General features: G+C 40.3%; 1 protein-coding gene across 2 annotated transcripts in view; it reads right to left on the minus strand.

Moving 5' to 3' along the window:
• CUNH10orf11 (chromosome unknown C10orf11 homolog) overlaps nt 1-14,729 on the minus strand; it is a 1,423,205-nt gene that overhangs the window by 881,935 nt on the left and 526,541 nt on the right. The gene's annotated exons all lie outside the window — the stretch shown is intronic.

Below are 14,729 nucleotides of genomic sequence, written 5' to 3' on the forward strand. Positions count from 1 at the left end.
TATATATATATATATATATATATATATATACACACACACACACACACACACACACACACACACGGAACTTGAGAGAGCTGTGCAGTACAATGCTGATGGGACATGAATGTTTTCATCCTGGTCTAGAACACTTGTGAACCTATTTTGCCATATCAAAAGTGGACTACTCTATCACTACAGCATGAAAGCGAGCCCCATATAAAGACACCCCAGTGGGTAAATATACTCATTGGTTACATTTTAAATAGCAATTCCTCCTTCACTGTTATTTTCTTTTTGTATCAAAATCACCGAGGGCACGAGGGCTTACTTTGACAAAGAAAGCAAGTGATTGTGGATCCAAGTCGTGCTGTAGGAACATGTAATTTACTGCTGCAACATAAAGAGCAATAGTTCAGTGTGACCTCAGTAAGTTAGGTTTCAAACTGATAATTCTCTTAAGTCAGATAATTCCAAGATAGACACATCACTTGGATACTATCCTTTGACAAGCCTTGCTTTCTGTGACTATTCTTCTGTCTTGCAGAGATGCTTTCTAATGGATTATGACATCTGGTCCAGATAGACTGCACCCAAGAGTGCTAAAGGAACTGGCAGACATCATAGTGCAGGCACTAGCAAGGATCATATGAAATATCTGAAGACTGGAAGAGAGCCAATATGGTGCTTATCTTCAAGAAAGGGAGGAAAGAAGATCCGGGAAACTACAGTCCAGTCAGTTTGACCTCAATTCCTGGAAAGATCTTGGAAAAAATTATCAAAGAAACCATTCTTGACAGGCTAACAGTAGGCAACATTCTGAGGGATAACCAGCATACGTTTGTTGTAGGTTGGTCTTGCCTGACCAATCTCATTTTCTTCTATGACCAGGTGATGCATCACCTGAACAAAAGGGAAGAGGTTGATAACCTATATTTGGACTTTTAAAAAAGTCTTTGACCTGGTGTCCCACAATGTACTTATGGAAAAATTGGGCAACTAAGGCCTCGACTACACTACAGTCCAATGGCTGGGGAACTGGCTCTGAGGTCAGATCCAGAGAGTGGTAGTTGATGGAACCAAATCAATATGGCACTTGGTGATCAGTGGTGTCCCTCAAGGCTCCGTTCTCGGACCTATACTCTTTAATGTTTTTATAAATTATCTGAACTCTGGTATCAGAAGCAGAGTGGCCAAGTTCACTGACAACACCAAACTTTAGGGAAGAGTATCCACACTTGAGGATAGGCTGCTGATCCAGGCTGACCTCAGTAGGCTTGCAAGGTGGGAGGATGAAAACCTGATGGCTTTCAATATGGAGAAATGCAAGGTGCTCCACCTCGGGGGAGGGGGGGAACCCACATCACACTTATAGGCTGGGCAATGATACACTTGCTAGCATCACAACCACAAGAGACTTGGGGGTCAAGATTGACCACAAGAAGAACATGAGCCACCAATGTGATACTGCAGCTGGGAAAGCAAACAAAACTCTGGCTTGCATCTACTGACGCATCTTGAGCAAGACCCAGGATGTCATCCTCCCACTGTACGTGGCTTTGGTGAGGCCACAGCTGGAGTACTGCATCTAATTCTGGGTTCCACAGTTCAGGAAGGATGTGGAGAAGCTTGAAGGAATCCAGAGGAGAGCCACGCACATGATCAGAGGGCAAGAGAACAAGCTTTATGAAGAGAGGCTGCAAACCACGGGACTCTTCAGCCTGGAGAAGTGCAGGCTCATGTGTAACTTGGTGGCAGCCTATAAGTACATAAGGGGTGTGGCATCAGGATTTGGGGGAGCGCCTGTTCACCAGAGCACCCCAAGGGATGACAAGGTCCAGTGGTCACAAATTCCTGCAAGACCGTTTTAGGCTGGACATAAGGAAAAACTTTTTTACTGTCTGACCCCCCAAGGCCTGGAACAGACTCCCCCCAGAGGTGGTGCAAGCACCTACTCTGGACACGTTCAAGAAACATTTGGATGCTTATCTTGCTGGGATCTTTGACCTTAACTGACTTCCTGCTCTTTGGGCAGGGGGCTGAACCTGATGATCTTATGAAGCCCTTTCCAGTCCTAATGTCTATGAATCTTGATGCTTTCCCATGCAAAATGGTTAAGGAGTTCACTGGTGTGTTTTCCCAGTTTATTATCTGTAGCAGTGAACCTTTGCTATCTCTTGTTTTTACTGTTTATATCCCATTCCCAATCGATATCAGATGCAAGGAACCATTTTACAACATACTGAATCTGCAACACAATGGAAGTCACTAGACTAATGTACTTCCAACTGAAGAAGTACTCAGTGTACTCACAGTACCAGCTGTGAAAACCACAAAGCAGATGAGGGCAATTTGCTTCCAAGACCCAATTAGTTTAAAACTATCAATGATCAGAGCAAATTGGACATTTTCTGATAATAACATGAACCAAAGAATTTGTCATCGCTCTGTATCTCTGTCATTATGTAGCCAAAATGTTAGTTACCTATATTTTCAACAGTTTGGGTGCTGATGCCTTTTGAAAAGGTTATTCGTTACTTTATTTCAATTGTTAATATTTGTGCAGATTCCAACAACCTGAACAGGTGCTTTAATACTTTGAAATAAAGACAATGATAAATCTTGCTGGCCAAAATCTCAGTTGGGCAGCAAGAATTACTTTATCATGGACAAAGCTGGTAACAGATGCACCACTGGAGATGCGAAAGATAGAAGAGCTTACAATGATACTAAGAGGCTGATGGCCTCAAACTTGATTTTGAACATTGTGCCTTTCATCTCTACTTTGAAGGAGTTAGTACTGACATAAGAAACAAATATACCTATTTGTTCATAGGCAGACAAGGTTCCTTGGGGAAATCTGCTATCTTTTATTAGACCAACTAAATAGCTGGAACATTTTTTCTTAGCAAGCTTTTGGGTTTCAAAACCCTTTATCAGGCTGAGGAAGCATCTGCAGTTGGTGTGTGCTCTTCCTGGATGGAATGAATAGTCCATCCAGGAAAAGCACACACCAACTGCAAATGCTTCCTCAACCTGACAAAGGGTTTTTAAATCCAAAAATTTGCTAAGAAATTTTTTTTCCAACTATTTAGTTGGTCTAATAGAAGACATCAGATTTATCCAAAGAACCTTGTCTGCCTATGTCCTTAGACCAACATGGCTACAACCTACATCCCTACTTGTTCAAGCATTCATGGCACAGATTTTTTATTTTTTTTTTAAAATAAAATAAATAACTCCACTGTTTCTGGTCAGAGCTGCTTTCTTCTGCTCTTAATATAGAACACTATTCTCTGTTCTAACTTGTTATCATCATTAGATTATGAATGGCCTGCCTGAAATTACATTGGGTTACAAAAACTAAAATAAATTGCAAGAATGGTAGCATCATTATAATCCTTTAAAGCAAAGGTTCCCAAACTTTTTCTTATTGCGTAACCCCTTCCAGATTTACAAGCTGTCCACATACCCCTACCAGCACGTGTTTTATATGTTAACCCCTTAAATGCCAATTATAATGAAACTTAAATCCACCATTATATAATTTCTTCTACATACACCACATATTCCAGTTTGGGAACCCCTTCTTTAAAGACACAGACATATAAATAATATGAATATTGATTAATCTAAGAACTGAAAGCCCACTCTTCTCTCAGTTTGCAAAATATAGCCATAGATAAACAAATGTCACAAAAGAAAAAAAAAAATTATACAATAGGCTGTTTGTGTAATGAGATTAGCAGGTTTTTACCACACAGATGAATACTCTCACTCCTCCCTATTTTATACCCTCTGTTTTGTTTTGCCTTAGTACAGGGAAAACTGTTTCAAACTGGCATGACAGGAAACAGAAGTTCTTTGAGAAATTTGTCAGCTTCATGGATATTATTCTACCCCTCCACTTTAAGTACAGGAGGAAGAGAAAGAATTTCTCTCTTTAAGGTCTCTGCAACCCAGGTGGCTAAAAAAAAATATTTTTTTTTTTGAGGGGACAGTTTTACTTTGTTACTAGTAATCCACTGGTACTGCTACTTCCAAGCCTTTGTAGCCTTAGCACGTACAGGTGCCTTAATTCATTGGTTCACTTTTTTCAAAATGGCACTGCCTATTTTGTCCAATGAAAGGAGTAATGTACAAGATGAAATTACCTCTTTGATGACTTAACAGTGTTGCAAAGAGTTCGGAATTATGCTAACATTAGTGACAAAAACAACACCCTATATAAGAGCCTCCCATATAAAACAACATCTGACCCTGGTGGGCTTAGGCTAATCAAGAATTATGCAGTGTGGGAACAGACAACTATAAGTTCACACAATAGAAGATAGAATTTTAAATATTAAATGTCATTATCCAATGTATCCCAAACTAACATAAAATTTAGGTACTGAATTTACTTGTATGTTATACACACCTTTTCCCAAAAATCAGCTCACCAAAATCAGGTTTACCCATCATAGTACTACATAGTTCTGATACCCTTGTTATGCGATTAAGCTTGCAGAAGCTAGTGCCAATTAGAAAACAGCTGTGAACGTGTAAATACTGGACTGTGTCTTCTACTTCCTGGAAGGGACAGGGAAATTGGCAATCATTTTTTAGCAGTGTTTTCCTGAAAAGGCCAGCTCTAGCTCATGGGCTAGGTACAGACACTCAAAAAGCCTGAGGCTGAATTGGTTTTTGCAGGTTAATCTAAGCTGCACAGATTAAATTGAAACAGAAGTGAGCAGACGTTTACTTTTGCTTCAAGAAATGCAGACACATGCCTTCAATGGCTTAGGCCAGAAGCCAGGTGGCACTAGAGCACAGCTCTCTGGCTGTTTGTTCATTTCCTCTTCCTGCTGCCCCCGTGGTCTCTGGGATTTGCAGTCAAGAATTACAGCAACAGGACTCTGAAGAGTCGCTCATCACTTCCTCTTTCTGCCTCAGGTGTGAATTTGTAGTCCACAGTGCAGCCAGCAGCAAGTTGGAGCACAGGAAGGAGTGCTTAACCCCTTTCCCTGACCCCAGCTGGGGTTTGCCTGGGGCAGGGCAGTCCATTTCCCCTCCCCACTCCAACTGGGCTGCATCCCCAGCCCAGCTTGCTCCTCCTACCCCCTTCTCAATCAGGCCTCATTGCTATGGTTAGAGAGCAGAAGGGTGGGGCCAGCCTATCTGAAGCAGACAGCACAGTACAGCCGAGGGCTGGAAAGTATACTAGGATGCGGGGGATTGTGATTTGACTTGAACCAGGAAGGGGTCTGAGACACAAGTTTCATAAACTGGTTTGACCCAAATCAGTTTAGTCTGATACTGCATTCACCCAGGTTTATTTTAAACCAGTTTTAGCCATTTTGAAACTGGTTTATGTGCACAGAACTTCTGTTCTGTTACAGGTTTAAATCAGTTTCTGATTACTTAACCCGGCTTATGTGTAACTTCTGTCCCTAGCCATAATCTAGGGAAAAAAATTTCTACATAGCGCTATCCAAAAAAAAATTGCATGTCTTATTTGGGGGTGGTACATGAGCAATACAGTAATAATTCTCCAGAAATGGTAGTCGATGGTTTATAAGACCTTATAGCTAGGTTCCATACCTATCTTAAGACATGTAGATTTAACACTTCATGCCAGAGTAAATATACCATTTACTATAAAGAATCACAGAGAGGTGGCTAGCAGTGTGAGTCTCAAGTCAGGCAAAGGCAGGCCTGGGTAGCACCTTCAAGACTGTTACCTACAAAAGTGTATGCTTCTAAACCACTTAGTCTCTAAGGTGCCACCCACCTTAGCTGAAATGAACAAAAAATCATCAATATAAAACATAGGAAACAAAATAAGGTATACTGCTTCCCCACACCCAGTAAATTATTCATTCAAACAATCCTTTCACATGAAAGATCTGAAACTGAAAAGTAATAGTAAGCCATTGTTTCTGGGCAAAGGAAGTGCTTGCTTGCTTACTTAGCACTCTGGCAAAGGATATATTGGATAGAATAACCTAACCTGCAAGAAGGGAATTCCCATTTTGTTCTCAAACAAAATTCAACTTACAAGTCAGAAACTCTCCTGAGACAAGGAGGAATTTTAAGGTTTCAACACTATACTGAACAACCAAACTCCTTAATATTACTTGCCATTTTTAAACAAATGAGAACAACACTGACCTAATTTTTGAGAGCAGAAAACTGCCATTTAAACATTTTCAGATGCAAGGTTTCTGCTTTCCAAGGCAGTACTACATGGTACCACACCAACTCCTCTACCTGTAACATGCACACAGACATGTTCAGACCTATTTATGAAACAAAGACTCTGATGCACTCAAACAGTCAGTTGACTAAAAAACACAGTATTTACATTTAAGGGGGAGGGAAAGGGGATAACACCCAGTATCAAATAATGTTCACGTTCCAGAAACATATATAACTACAAAAGCACCTGCCATACATTGGAGCAACATTTCACAATTTCTCATCTGCTTGCTCTGTTTTTAATAGCTATAAACAAGGAGACGGTAAGTATGTAAGGCATACACGTATTACTTACCTATCTGGCAACAAGTCAATGCAACAGAAATTGTACCCTTAGCACCTTAAGCTACAACCTCTGAAGAATAATCTCTTACTTATGTGCTTTGCTTACCCAATTTTCTGCTAGGTAAATTGATCACTGGTATGAACTGTGATAACTCCATTAAAGTAAATGTGTATCAGATGAAGTTTCTACCCCACTAGATTTTCCCTCCACTTTTTTCAACATTTATGACTTTTCTTGTGGAAAACCTAATAGTTTAAGCATACTTTCCCATTCTTATAAGCTATCCTCTTTTTGTCTCTCAATGCATTCTGCCCTTTTCTTCTTTTTAGTTTTCATCTCTTCTTCTTTAAATTAAACCTCACCTTCCAAACCTATCACAAATGATTCCTATTTGACCTTCCACATTCATGACCAACATAGGCCAGAGACAACACAGAAATCTGAAATGAAGCAAGCTGATATCCTAGAGTTACGTATTCTGCATCATTTTTTCAGAGTCAGTTTTATAGGCTATTCATCCTTGCTCAAGCAAAAATCAGGTCCAATGCTCATTTAAAAATATCCAATGGGAAAAGTAAAGAAGCCCTTTGGATGCAGTCACATTGTACATAAAGTACAGAGAAGAGAAAGGTCAGGGAGGAAAGTAGAGAAGAAACCCACAGTTACTACTGCAGAATTAAATTATCCTTTATTCTCTTTACACTACTTTTAAAATGCTTGTATCAGTGTGTGCGCTTTTTTGCTAAACGAATCCATTTTCCACCCACTCTTTGCAAATTTGCCTCATTACTTCTGCATAAATGTATAGTCTTACTTTGAATTCAACAAGTTTGAGGGCCCAATTTTGACTTGTTTAGCCTTTCTTGTGTTTCTTACAGCTGTTGCTGTTTAGCAACTACTCACATTAACAGAGATGGTCACCAATCTGTTTATTTTTAATCAACTAATAAAATGTTGTACAATGACCAATATAGCTAAGTCCTAAAGCTATTTCAAATGATTAAGAACGAAGTTTGCCCTATGAACAAATGCTAAGCATGCAGAAAAAGCACAGCATACAAAAATCAACATAGCTGGATCATTCCTGCCAAACAGACACTAGACAGAGGTTCAAGAATGATCAAGACCAAGGATGCAGGGGTGTTATTTTGGCTAGCTAATGTCTTCAAAAGCTGTATCTGTTGCTTTCATTAATCTATACTTTTGGGTGTACCTTTTGCTTTTTTGTACCCATGCCACAAAGGTGGATTACTTAAGAAACAATTAGGTGCATATACAAAACAATTTGCAGGCAGTCTTACTCCTTCAGCTTTCTAAGTGAAGTGCCTTTCAAGGCTGATTTATAACACTGTCGTCTTGAGAAGGCAAAATAATTAATAGGAGCATGGACTTCTAATTTCACTGACTTCCAGAGAAAGTGGATTTCATTTGATTTATGATGGCCAGTGACTTTGCATTTTATCAGTTCATTCACTCATTATTTATGCTGATGACCAATTTCAATGGGTCGCTATCATCTAACTCGCTACTAATCAAAGAGAATTAGGGTTCACTGCATTATTTAGAAGCTACTAATTTATCTTCAGAACAAGTAGCAAGAATATTTGGGGCCTTCTACACTAAAAAAAGCAGCACAGCCAGCTAAGACACATGTTTTTGCTTGCTTTACAAATGAATGCCATAGTGGCTAATCGTAAGAAGAGTGACTTTTTACACAAATCCTAAAATTGGGAAGACAGAACACAGATCAAAAATAAATATAAAACATTGAAACAATAAAATGAAACACTTTCCATTGACCTCTTATGTCAAAACATTTTAAATATGGGCTTTCCATTCCCACTGCAGTTAAATCAAGGAAGCTTTTCTTTACAAATTCCAGTCTCTATCTCTAACAAAATGGAAGTCTTTGCACCAAAACAATCAGAGTTGGCATATTTCTCATTTAAAAACCATTTGAATAAATTCCAGATGAAGAAAAATAGATTAGATTCAAACTTAAATACACAAAGATAGATTTTTATCAGCAAGTAATAATACAAATCATATTTAATAATTTTGAATTAAAAAAAAACCTCCCATAAGGCATGAAAGTGTCTTATTTTCCTCTGAACAGAATGCGAGAACCTGATTTTAATTTTTTGCCCTTTCACTATATTTATCTTCTCATTTCCTGTGAGTTTTTTACATGGTTCATCAGGTGTGTACTAGTCAGAACAGCACTTTGATCTCCTCATAGGGTAAATGTTCATGGCCTTTCCTGTATTTAGATGAAGTGGACAACTTCAGAACTAACTTCATAGCTATGCAGATCAAGTGGCATCTCTGGAGAGGCAACTGAATAATAATGTTTGGTAAATTTCATATTTTCAAAATCTAAGTGTTGAATCTTCTATACCCGCATCATGGTAATGTTCCCAGAAACACTACAGTAAATTCCATCCAGAATGAAATCTAATGGATTGGTGTTATAAATGGAGCCAAAGCTCCTAAAACATATTCCCAGTAGGAGAAAAGTAAGACACTTTCTTTCATGCCTTATGGGAGGATTTTTTAAATTCAAAATTATTGAATATGATTTCCCTATCAGCACTAAACCACTTATAACCAGTTCATGACTCAGTTTTCCTAATCATAAAATGGGTCCCTTCAGCAAAGCAAAGTCTGAATTGCTAAATAGAAAGTTTTCACAGGGGGCTCAGATTTAGACATAAAATAACCAAAGGAGGGTTTAGGTACATTTTAGAATGGTTAGTTTCATCCAATTTATGGCATTACTAGCCCCCAAAATTCAAAATGTTGAGTCAGCTGGCAGAATAGTGTGAGAGCTCTCACTGGGTCCATGTGAAATAAAATTAAACAGATTTTCATAAAATGCTACATGATGGTACAGTTTCCAGGTTTCACGTACAAAATTTTAATTCTGTGCCCTATCCAGTCCTATGAAAGCCTGACTTCCAGCCTATAATGATTTACCACTCTTTATCTGAATCAACACTGCCCCACCTGGTTCCACATCACCTGCATTTAACTTCAGTTCACCTGAACTTCTCCTGAAGATCTAGGCGTTTTTGTACCCGAGCCCAGGAATGATGGAAGAAATGGTAGAAAGATCCTCTTCCCCCACTGCCCCCCTTCTAGTTCTGAGGAGGGCACAGTGGTTGGGGTTCTTCACTTCTCCCCAGGCCTGGTGTGACTAAAATGGAGAGGTAGAAAAAGGCAAGATCAGGCAGCACTAATTTCTGAGGAGGGGGATGAATGGTGCAGAACTAACCTAACCTGCTAGGCTCTTCCTGTTCTCGCTCAGTCTTCTGACCCCAAAATTCCTCTGCTTCAGCAACAGGACCAATTGACTACTCTTCCCCATGAGGCAGGAAAGAAGAAAAGGCCACCTCTCAGACAGTGTTTCCCTCTAAGCAGAGTGGAGGGTGGAAGAATCACGGGAAGGCTTGATGCTTCTTGAATTGAGTCCCACAGAGGTTAAAATGGCATTATTAATAAATTACATCTTTTGCAGCATCAAAAGTAATGCCTGGCAAATCTCTTGCTGCCTTTCCTTCATGGAGTTTTACAATCAAAAAAACTCCAAAAAAAAAAAAGTGCTAACACTTGCTTCCTGGCTTCTGATCAGTAAGATTTTCTTCTTTCTTACAGAAACAATTCAGCTCCTCCTAAATAGCTCCCTAGGCAGGGCTACTCCACTTAGCCAACTACCTTCCTGGTAGCTGCCTCTTTTTTTTTTTTTTTTTTTTAAATCACCAGAAGGAAAAAAGTCAACCCAAGCCATCATCTGGCTCATCAGGCTTTCCTCACAGAAGCTAAGGTAGAGCTAAAGTGACTTACCTGGCAATATAAAGGGATCTGTCTGCATAGTTCTAACATTATTTCCCTACCTGTTAATGCTTGTAATGACCTTGCAGATCTTTAGGTGGGTGGTGTTATTTAGTAAAAATAGCTATAAGCATTATTGAGCAGTTGTCAACTTGTCTATTAGATTTTTTCAAGAATCATATATGGGCACATACCCATTCACTTTAAATGATCACACGCATTTACTACTACATACATTTAAAAAAAATGGGGTATTCCAAGTAATCTTCACTAATACTGATTTTTATTTTAATTTCAAGTTGCTTATTTACACAGGTCCCCATATATATGTACATACACACTTCTTTTGAGTTATGTAAACTACCTTCATTTTCAGAATCCCATCTCTCAATACATTTATAATTTACAACACATAGCTTATACAATTCAGATCGTCCAGTACTCTCAAAAGCAACTGACAACTTGGACATTAAAATTAAGAATGAGATGTATAACCCATGTGTAAAAACTAATATAAAAGAGAGAATGTGGTGATTTTTAACATTGGTCTCAAATAAGGGGACAGATTTTAATGCATGAAATTCATACTTTTGTTGCCCAATAATAATTATGGACTTAACTGAAATAATTAAGTGGCCATGCAGATTAGTGTTCATAAGCGTTTTGTTCACATAAACACAACATTCTCATCATACTAATGATATAAAATAAAACCCATGACTTGGCATAGGTTTCTGCACCATATCCCAATTTAAAATTCATCACTAGTAGAACCAAGCTTAAACACTACAAACCAGTTCATCTTCAAACTGTTATCATTTGTTTATTGCCATTAACTCATTAAAAGGATTTCACTGCAAGTGAAATGGCTGTTTACAGCTAACTTTACAAAGTTCAGTGACTCTTTACATTTGTCTTCCAATAACTATATAAGATTTGTATATTAAGAGTATTCAAAATCATTCATATTTTTTTATTTGCACCAATCAGAAAATATTAATGCCAAAAGTGATTTTACTTATGAGTTAACTCCTATCAGAAAAGACATGCATGAAAGAAATCAGTAAATATTTATTCTATACTACATGCTTCCCTCCTCCCCCCACCAGTATAAATACAGTGTCTGAGTTCTCAAAATGTACTATCGTGAAATTTATTTTTGGTTTCACAATCTTTGTGGACACATTTCTATATTCCCCCTTACTCTCTACCCCAACAAATACAAGTTTTGAATTGCACGGCCAAACTGGAATATACATATGTATATATGAGGACACCATAATATGACATTTGTCTATGCACATGCCATTTGCAAATCTGAAGTTTATTTTTCTGAGCAATTACTCAGATTTGAGTACATGTGGAACTGCAAGAAAATCTTGAAAATTTTATTTTGAAAATCTGACCAATACAAGTATAGGCAAGTGTTCTGAATGGGTGAAAGAAAATGTGACCTACAATAATAATATCAGTCTGGGGACACATCTCTAATGCAGCTTGTCCAGTGAAATATAAGGTAGGGTCCTAGTAGCACTCCTTTGTGTTTCCATCTTTTGTAAAATCTTTCACAAATATGGAGCAAAGAAGCCTCCTCAGTCCTTCAGTTTGAAAACAAAGAACTAAAGGAAACAAGTAGAATAATACAAAAATGAAAAATAGGGAAAAACCTTCACAATGATACATATAGTAGCCCCCATGAGAAATGGACAAATGCAACACAACCCAACAGCAGCATGTAACTGGTAGATCAAGTAAAAATAAAAATGAAGAGCATATTTATCCACACAAAAGTGCTTCTTGAGAAGGGCTTTTTCTTTATAGGAAGCCAGATGCTAAGTGAGATCCTTGAGCATTATGATACAAACATATTTAATAAAATTAAATCATATGAGATTCAACAAGCAACAACTGGACTACCAAGAAACACTTTTTAATGCACAGTTTATAACAAGGTCAAAGCAAACTTGTAAGAAACAGACTTGATGTTACTAAGAGGATAGAGATTAATTCTGAGAACAGAGAAAACACCATTTCTTTCTCAGATTAAGAAGTTCACAAGGAGTGGAAGAAGTGAAGCTTATATAAAAACAGAGACAAGAACATGTCTCCACAGAAGGTTACTGCAGTTCAAGCAGCACAGACCATAAGTCTTTGCATTCCCCTTCATGGGGGTGGGAGGACAGGGAGGGAAGGAATACTTAGCCTACTCAACCTATGCCAACTCTATACCCTCTCTTGCTGCCAGATAGGATTCTTTATGGTCCTGGTAAAACCATGGATTCACCCCACCATAAACAATTATTTAGAAACATGTTTTCCAGCTATTCCAAAAAGGAACATGCTTCAAGGCACGTGATAGGTATGATCGTTCCTTTCAAACCTATGCTTGCTAATGGATTCTTAAAATTGGAACTCTCCCATCTCTACACAAAATGATGTCATTACAGTGGTACGTAAGAAAATAGCAAGTCATATACTAGTCAGACTTGTGGTCCATCTAGTCCAATGGACTAGTGGTCCATCCAGTATCTCATCTCTGACAGTGGCAAGAGTGGATTCTTTAGATAGACAGCACTTAACTGGATATATCCAGAGTGATCTATATCCTATTTCAATGGTACTCAATCTTTTTTTGCCCTGCAGGCTAGATGGGTTATGGCTGGTCCATCCACATGTTGGATCCAGCTTGTGGCTCTGATTTAATGCACAGGGAAGGCATGGTAGGAGGGCAGCCTGACCATGATCCAGCTAAGTAGGGGAGAGGGCCTGATATGGTTGCACGTGGGGTGGTGTATCCCACCATGTGGGGAAAGGGAGGTGGCATGGCTGGCCCTTATCCAACTGCGTGCAACTTGCAAATTTGGCGGCAGAGGACAAGTCATAGTACAGCGGTGGGCAAAACATGGCCCATAGGCTGAATCTGGCCTGCCAAACACTTTCATCCAGCCCATGGGCACCCACCAATAAACTGTGCCCTGCCCACCCTTACTGCCCATGAAGGTGGGAGTGAGGTGCCCATGTATACACACACCGCCCAACATAACCTACTGCACCTCACTCCAACCTTCATGGGCAGAAGGGCCCATCCCCACCAGCAGCAGCTTCTGAATGGGGCTGCTGCTGTCCCTGCTGTAGCTGCCCCCATGGGAACCTGCTTGGTTTCCCAGGCATCCAGCTCACTCTCGGCAGCAGGTAGGGAAGAGGCGGGGGTGGGGGTGAGGGCATGTAGATGGATCTGGATCTGGAGCTGGGCGGAAGCACAGAGAGCAGCACAGAGCCCACACCCAGGGGGACAGCAAGAGTGCAAAGCTGGGCTGGACAAGGTGTGGGTGTGAGGGAGGGTGGGGGATGTGGGGCACTCAGGGTTCTCATGCCTGGTGCAGGCACTGGCACCCAGTGGGGCACGGCTCCAGCCACTGCTGCATGGGTGGGTAAGGATCACAGCCTGCCTGGCCGCATCTATCATGGGAGCTCTACGTCACATGCCTGCAGCTCCCACACTTGCTATGAGGGGAACCCCACACTGGAGCCAGCTGCCTTCCCCAACCGCTGCTACATAGGTGTCCCCTGCCCCAGCACTGGCCAGAGCCATGCCCCACTGGCCACCAGTGCCTGCACCAGGCACAAGACCCTGAGCCCCCTGCCTGCTGCTGCCAGCGGGGGATGCGTGCCATGTGAGGAAGTGTGTGTGGGGGGGTTCCCCCCCAAACCCTGGCCCCACAACCTCCACTGACATATACACACACACCTGAATGTACCCTATGCCCCCCAACACAGCAACACACCTTCACAACCTCCCACCCCAGCGCACACACACACACACACAATATACCAGAGTAAGACTATTTTTAGTTATTATGCAATCTCCTCTATATACAGTATGCAAACACAAATCAAGACAAAAATATTTTTTATAATAACATTAAAATATGTTATAGTACTTGTTTGACTTTCAGTATATGATTTAGTTTTCTTCTGGTTATAAGATGGCAAACCCCCCTCCCAAAAGGAGGACTGGACAGGTGGGGGAGGAAGCAAGGGGAGGCATGTCTAGTGGCAAAGGTCAGGGGTTAGAAGGAGCGATTCCCAGTCCCAATACAGCAACCAGGGGGGTGGGGCAACTGTCAAGAGGCAGGGCTACACACGATGTCCTCGACTGCTCACCAAAACTTGTTAAGCGGTCCTCCAGCCAAAATAACTGCCTGCCCCTGTTATAGAATTGTCACCACTTCCTTACCAAATTTCTTGACCCCCATGGGCCAGATGCCAAGGCTCCACGGACTGGTTTTGGTGCATGTGTCTAGCACCCCTGCTCTATTCATTATCATCCCTGGCATCCACCATTACTAGTTTAGATATGCCAGAGGAAAACTCTCCAACCATACTAAGTATA

The sequence above is a fragment of the Gavialis gangeticus genome, unplaced genomic scaffold, assembly GCF_001723915.1.
Source record: "Gavialis gangeticus isolate Ggan-Ray unplaced genomic scaffold, GavGan_comp1, whole genome shotgun sequence".
Lineage (NCBI taxonomy): Eukaryota > Metazoa > Chordata > Crocodylia > Gavialidae > Gavialis > Gavialis gangeticus.